Source organism: Pyrus communis, chromosome 3 (genome assembly GCF_041283825.1).
Source record: "Pyrus communis isolate YQ-2024b chromosome 3, ASM4128382v1, whole genome shotgun sequence".
Classification (NCBI taxonomy): domain Eukaryota; kingdom Viridiplantae; phylum Streptophyta; class Magnoliopsida; order Rosales; family Rosaceae; genus Pyrus; species Pyrus communis.
In genome coordinates this window covers 12,563,208-12,569,488 of record NC_142567.1, presented here as the reverse complement: position 1 = coordinate 12,569,488, position 6,281 = coordinate 12,563,208, and positions in this window count along the sequence as shown.

Genomic DNA, 6,281 nt, shown 5'->3' with positions numbered 1-6,281 from the left:
GTTTATACATATTTTCTTTCACATTTTTCACTTTTTACATTAATTAATACGAATTTTTATTATTTTGAACTCCCCTAAAAACACTTTGCACGAGGGTTTGTAGGGTTTTACAAATCGAAATGACTATGTACCCACCATCAAAGTATAGAAGAAGTGTGACAACCCGTCCTTAATTTTTGGTTTTTATAAATTTTAAAAGCATGATTTTACGAAAATTCCCTTAGAGGTGAGGGTATTGACTTTCGTTGACCCACGTATAATGAGACGTACAAAATATTCTTTTGGCGTATTCCTGAAGTACTCGACTATACAAACGCGAAGGTGCAATCGGAATTGAAATCAGAGTTGCAGTTAAAATTTAACGAAACATCAAATACCAAAGACAAATTGATAAATTTCATAATTGATAGATATTTTTTTGTGACTTGTTTTAGGGAGCAACATGTGTGGCTGGGATGGAAACAAGATGAAAGGAATGAGAGTGTTGGATAGAAGATAAGAAATAAAGATGAGAGTTTCAAGAGGGGTTGGTGGCGAATCGGATGAGGAGAAAGGAAGAGGCTGCTGTCACATCCCCTGGGACCCATCATGGGAAGTTCTCGTGTGAGTTCCCAGAAACAAAACCGTGAGGGCGTGGTCGGGGCCCAAAGCAGACAATATCGTGCTACGGTGGAGTCGAGCCTGGGATATGATGGGGACCTGGGCCGGGATATGACAGCTGTCTAATGAAAATAGAAGGAAATGAGGGGAAATGAGAGAGCTGAGTGGCACCCAACCTAAACCTTTATCCCCTTCACCCATATACTCACGTATTCGACCAACGGTGCCATTGGGTTCGAAGCAATTTCCGATGATTCTGAGCAATTTTTCGGTGATTTTCACCCATTCACCACCACCAAATCTCATCACCATATCCCAACATCCAATTTTAGCCAAAATTGACATGAAATGGTGAAGATTGCACGAAGAATACCCCGTGGGTGCAACGGAAGACTTGTCCGAAATCCACCAATTCCGAAATGTTTTCCTTCAATTACCACCACCAAAACACTCCTCAAGAGGTTAGGAACAATGCCCAATCAGTGGTTGGAGCGTCAGAGTTTCTTTGTGGATCTCTGGAAATTACGAATCGGAAATCCGAGGAGCAGATTTTCCGGATCGAGTTACGTAGGGTTGTGGACCCTACTGTCGACCTTTGACCGATGGTTGACTTTTGGTCAATAGGTTACCAATCATTCTAGAACGTCCTTAGGGGATATATTTTATGTAAGCTATGTGTTTTATTGATAAGAATTATGAGACGTGATTTGATAATTGTTCTAGGCGACGATTGTTCATGGCGCCTTGATATTCGTGCCAGGGAGTTGTAGCGCGGACTCCAGGTGAGGGGGCATTTGTTTTCCAGAAACGTTTTTATATGGAATTATGCTTTGCTTGCCATGTCGTAAATAAGTTACATTTTAAATATGGCATTGTTACACTTGTGAATTGTATTGTGTGATGTTGTGGAGATTCAGGGAAGCTTTAGGTGAGTATTATGTGATTGAATGGGTTGTATTGCATTGCTATGCACACATTTATTTAGAGCTTATCATGGTTGCACCCCGGTATTAGTACTCCCGTTCGGGGCTAGGGCCAGCCTTCACGTGATTGTTCACCTTCCACACCATATGCTCACCGTGGATCCAAGTCTGGTACCAGCCTGTTGTACAGACCACAATATGTGGTTCGGATTCGTAGGTAACCTGCGATTTACCGCACAGCCTTCACGTGATCGTAGCACTTGTGCGTACATATTTTTACCCAACCTGTTGTACAGGTCACCCTAGGTGACTTCGACTCGTGTGCTAGCCTAGATTGATGAGCTATAATTCTAGTCGTACAAGTCACGTTAGGTGACTCCAACTGGCATACTATTTTATATTGGCTTCACATCTGGTTTACAACTTTTAGTGCTAAAATGTTTTGACATGGCATACTTAAGTTTTCGCTGCTCTTGTGGTTTCATACCTACGTAGTATTATTTTTTGGAAATTATACAGGTTTTACAGCAAGAGGTTATAACGTTTTCAAAAGGTTTTTATTAAAACTTTATTTTCAGGCCCACTCACCCTTATTTTTCGCCCATCCAAGTTTTAGCTGCTGAACGTTTGTATCGATGAGGATTCTTGGTCAATCTCAGTAGAGGTGGCTACCTCTGAGGGTATAATCCTTATCCACTCTACTGTACTTTACTTATGCTCTGACGTCACGGGTGAAATGGGTTCATTCCCGCTCACCAGCGCATTCTTATACTTAGGCACTTTTAGATTTAAATTTATTCACATTTTCCACATCACTTCACTTTATGGCTTCGTCACCTTCCAGGTGTTTACCAGCACAGCTCGATTCAGAGTCCTAATGGACATACCGGGTCGGGGTGTGTCAGGATGCAATCACGAGCGTTTGCACACACACACACACATATATATATATATATATTATTTTTTTGTTTTACACTTGTAAAATTGAAGTATTATGAATTTTTTAATGTGCCTTGATATTTTTTACTATGGCTATTGTAGTAAGTTTCTTTAGTAGTTTAAAATTATCAAACTAACTTTTTCTTATCGAGTTGAAACGGGTCACCAGTGGGTAAACCTGTTAAGAACATGTTATTAACGGGTTCTTAACATGTAGTCTGGTAACGATTTGATTAGTTAACGTGTTGACACGAAACCTGTCATTTTCGTGTCGTTCTGAGTTGGGTTAACATGTCGTGTAAGAAATTGCCAGGTCTATAAATGTATATGAGTTTTATAAACCAAGGGTTAGTATGTTAAAAGGAAAAGTGGTTTTATTTATTTATGTTATGAACTCTGGTCCACACCTTTGCTTTGTGCTGCATAGAAACAAGGTGTACGACTCTCGGCGTCGAGGCATTCCTGTATTGGTAGCTATAAGTCTTCATCTTTATGGAGGAGCTCTTTCTTTGTAATCGCACTCTCAAATAATATACTTTATACTTGTAATCTTGATTAGTAGTATGCTTTGAAAACATGTTCATGCATACTCATATTTTAATATTTAAAGATAAGCATTTTATTTATGTTTATTTTATTCGTCGCATATTTGCATGCATGTTTACATGTTCTTAGCATAAGTATAATAGGATGACTTGCGTCGCCCTTAGTTGTCGCCCAACACGTGGCTAGCCCAATGTCATATGGACATTGCACAACATGTCATAACTGCTTATAATTAAGCTTTAGCCATATTGCCTGCTTAGATGACATTCAAAACTATGTGAAGTCTTGGAAAAAAATTTATGCAGTAGTGAGGGGTATGCTAAGTCAAAGTGGATTTAGTTGGGATGCAAACAAAAAGATGATAAGTGAAGACCATGTTTGGCAAGAGTGTGAAAATATCATAAATTCATTTTTTATTTATTTTGTGTGCGCGTGATGTCCTTTTAATTTTTCTTATACTTATGATTTGGTTGTTAATTTTCATTTTTTATTGGTAGTCCCATAGTGGTTCTAAAAGTTTTTGTTGGAAGGTCATTCCAAATTAGGACGATATAGTGGATTTGTGTGGTAAAAATAGAGCCACAGTTGAGGGTGCTAAATCAGGTATAATAGTCGTTGAGATTATGACTCATCGCTTAATAAACCTAATCATATTGATTTGGTTGGTGATACATAAGGTTTAAAAGATATTGATTATTAATGAGGTTTCACTTAATTAGCTAACGGTCAAGACTCTAAACAAGAAAAAGTCAGCATGTTCTGTTGATGTGCCTCATGTAAAAAGAAAACCAATAACCCCTTAGAGCATTTCCAGTGTAGGAGCCCTTCCCCCTGGCTATTCACTATTTAATCCACCTCATGAACAGTAATTGCCATTAATAATCAGTAATCACCTTTTGTATCTCCACCGTTGCACTTGAATAGCCCCGGTAATTGGTAATAAAATATTAGTATTTTATTTATTTATAAAATAATTTTATTTGCAATCCAATCCCAATTGGCAGCTCCTCTCTCGTCCCTCCCTCCCTCTGTCTCATTCACTTTCCCAAATCCAATCCCAATTCGTTTTCTCAAGAATACAAAGAGGAGATTTTCTCTGCAAATTTGTGTGAGCTTTGAGAGGATGAAGGCTATGGAGGAAGTTGTGGAGGAAAAAGAAGTTAAGCCTTTCCATTACAATTTCTCTTTAATACTACAATACAACTCGATATTTTCTTGTCAACGAGGTCCTGAAAGCTCTATGGCTTCAATGATGAAAGAAGACTCTTGATGCACATTACTACAAGTCCTGGAGAAATCATGAGCCCTGGCCTTAAAGAGGTTGGTTCCACCTTGTGATCCCTCTGTATGTCCTGACTGCTCAACAAGGCCTTCCAAAATCTTCAAAAAAAACTGAGCCGACCTAACCTGACTCGTTTAAAACGGGTTGGGGACAGAGCTATATGATGCAGAAGTCTCACGTACGGTTCCCTAAGAAGGGAGTGGCTACCTACGTTCTTTACTCTAGTGTTGTCATTTTTCTGAGAGCAAGCCTGAGCTTTCTTATTCCTTCATTCATAGCTCCCTAATAGTCATACGGGTCCACTGGTCTTTTTTTTTTTTTGTTAATTTTACGATGAGTCCTTCTTTTCTTTTTGCTTCACCGCTACTTTCTCATGAACTTTCTTACGAGCTTTCTTTCTTTTATTCGTCCTCATGAGCTAAAAAAATAAATAAAATTAAAAAATCTATGCATATCAATAGTAAAATGGACAAATTGCAAAAGGAAATACAAACAAATTTAAGAAACCAAACAAAATCAAAATCAAAATAAAATGAAAAATAGCAGCAAAATAAGTAAAAAATAAATTCAATTTCAGCCATAAACAGGACAAAAAACAAACACCCAAAGGAAAAACAACTTACCACGATGATGAGATTTTTTGGACGGCGATGAACTTCAGCAGCGAGGAACAACGGACAAGAGCGGATAATGAGAATAGAGCTTAAACTTTCCAGTGAAACGAAAAGGAAAAGGAGGTCGTTGGGTTTGGAGTTGGAGGTAAGGGTTATAAGCCAAAAGAGGTCGTTTCACAATGAGATTGAATTTCAAAAGAGGAAAAATGAAAAAGAAATAATGTAGGTTTCAGCTAGTAGGAATTTGGGTTTGCAGTCTGCTAATTCACATTCTCAATATAGCCCAAGCATAACAACTAGTTACCAACAATCACAACACTAGATGAACTTGAGACACAATAATAAATTCTCCTATAGTCAAGGCGGGGCCCTGTTGTCTCAATTTTTTGGAGCCGTCCCGTCTCACCATTTTTGCCAACCCGCCCCAAACCGCGTTGACCTGCCCCGTCCCACATGTATCGTATATAGAAATTAGTAGTTTAAATGATAGCAAATTTTGTTTTGGTGTTCTACTTTGTACTTTGACTTCAAAAAAAAAAAAAAAAATCTATTATTGTGAAAAACACAAATTCTACAAGTTATTCGAACAATACAATTTGTAAAACCAACCAAAGTCAATAATAACTCTCTCCTCCCTGAGAGCAATTCTCTCTGCTTGAGAGCCTTTCTCACCATCTTGTGTGAGTAGTTACAATTTTTTCAATTTTCGTTGTCGCTGACCCTAACTCTGGCCGGGGTCGGTGGCATTTTCTTCTTTTTACGCTATGTTTTTTTATTTTGTATTTCTTTGTTGTGTTTTCCCTTTCCTCTCAAACCTATTCTAGTTTGTTCTCCACAATCCTTTGGCACACCATTTTCTAGGTCATTTCCAATTTGACCTATAACCACTTTTCATCGCTATTCGTTGAGATCAATCGATTAGGTGTATCGAATTCTGGTGGTCTCACCGGTTTGGTGTTATCCACACCATCACCTTTTCTCTTTCTCTGCCTTCGGCAGCGTTGCATGTAGACTTCCACATGCTTCATGGTTGGTTTTTTCCAGCGTGTCTTGGGCTCAAACTTTTGTTTGGGCTTCTTCTGTCATTTTGGCTGGTCTACTTTTGCTTGTATATATTTTGTCTTGGGCCAGTAATTTGTAAGTTTGCGTTGTTCGTTTGATAAAAGTTTCTACCTTTGGTTGATTAAAAAAGAAAAAAAAAGAAAAAATTGAACTGTAATTTCCGTCATTACCTAATTTCTGTGAAATTCTCAGTCGAAGAAATTTTGAATCAAGCAGTTTCAAGAATTTCTGAATCCAAACAGTAATTTTATTTTGAGCAAATCAATCCAAACAGTGTTTACTAAAATTTTTCTTAAAATTGGCTTAAACTAGATT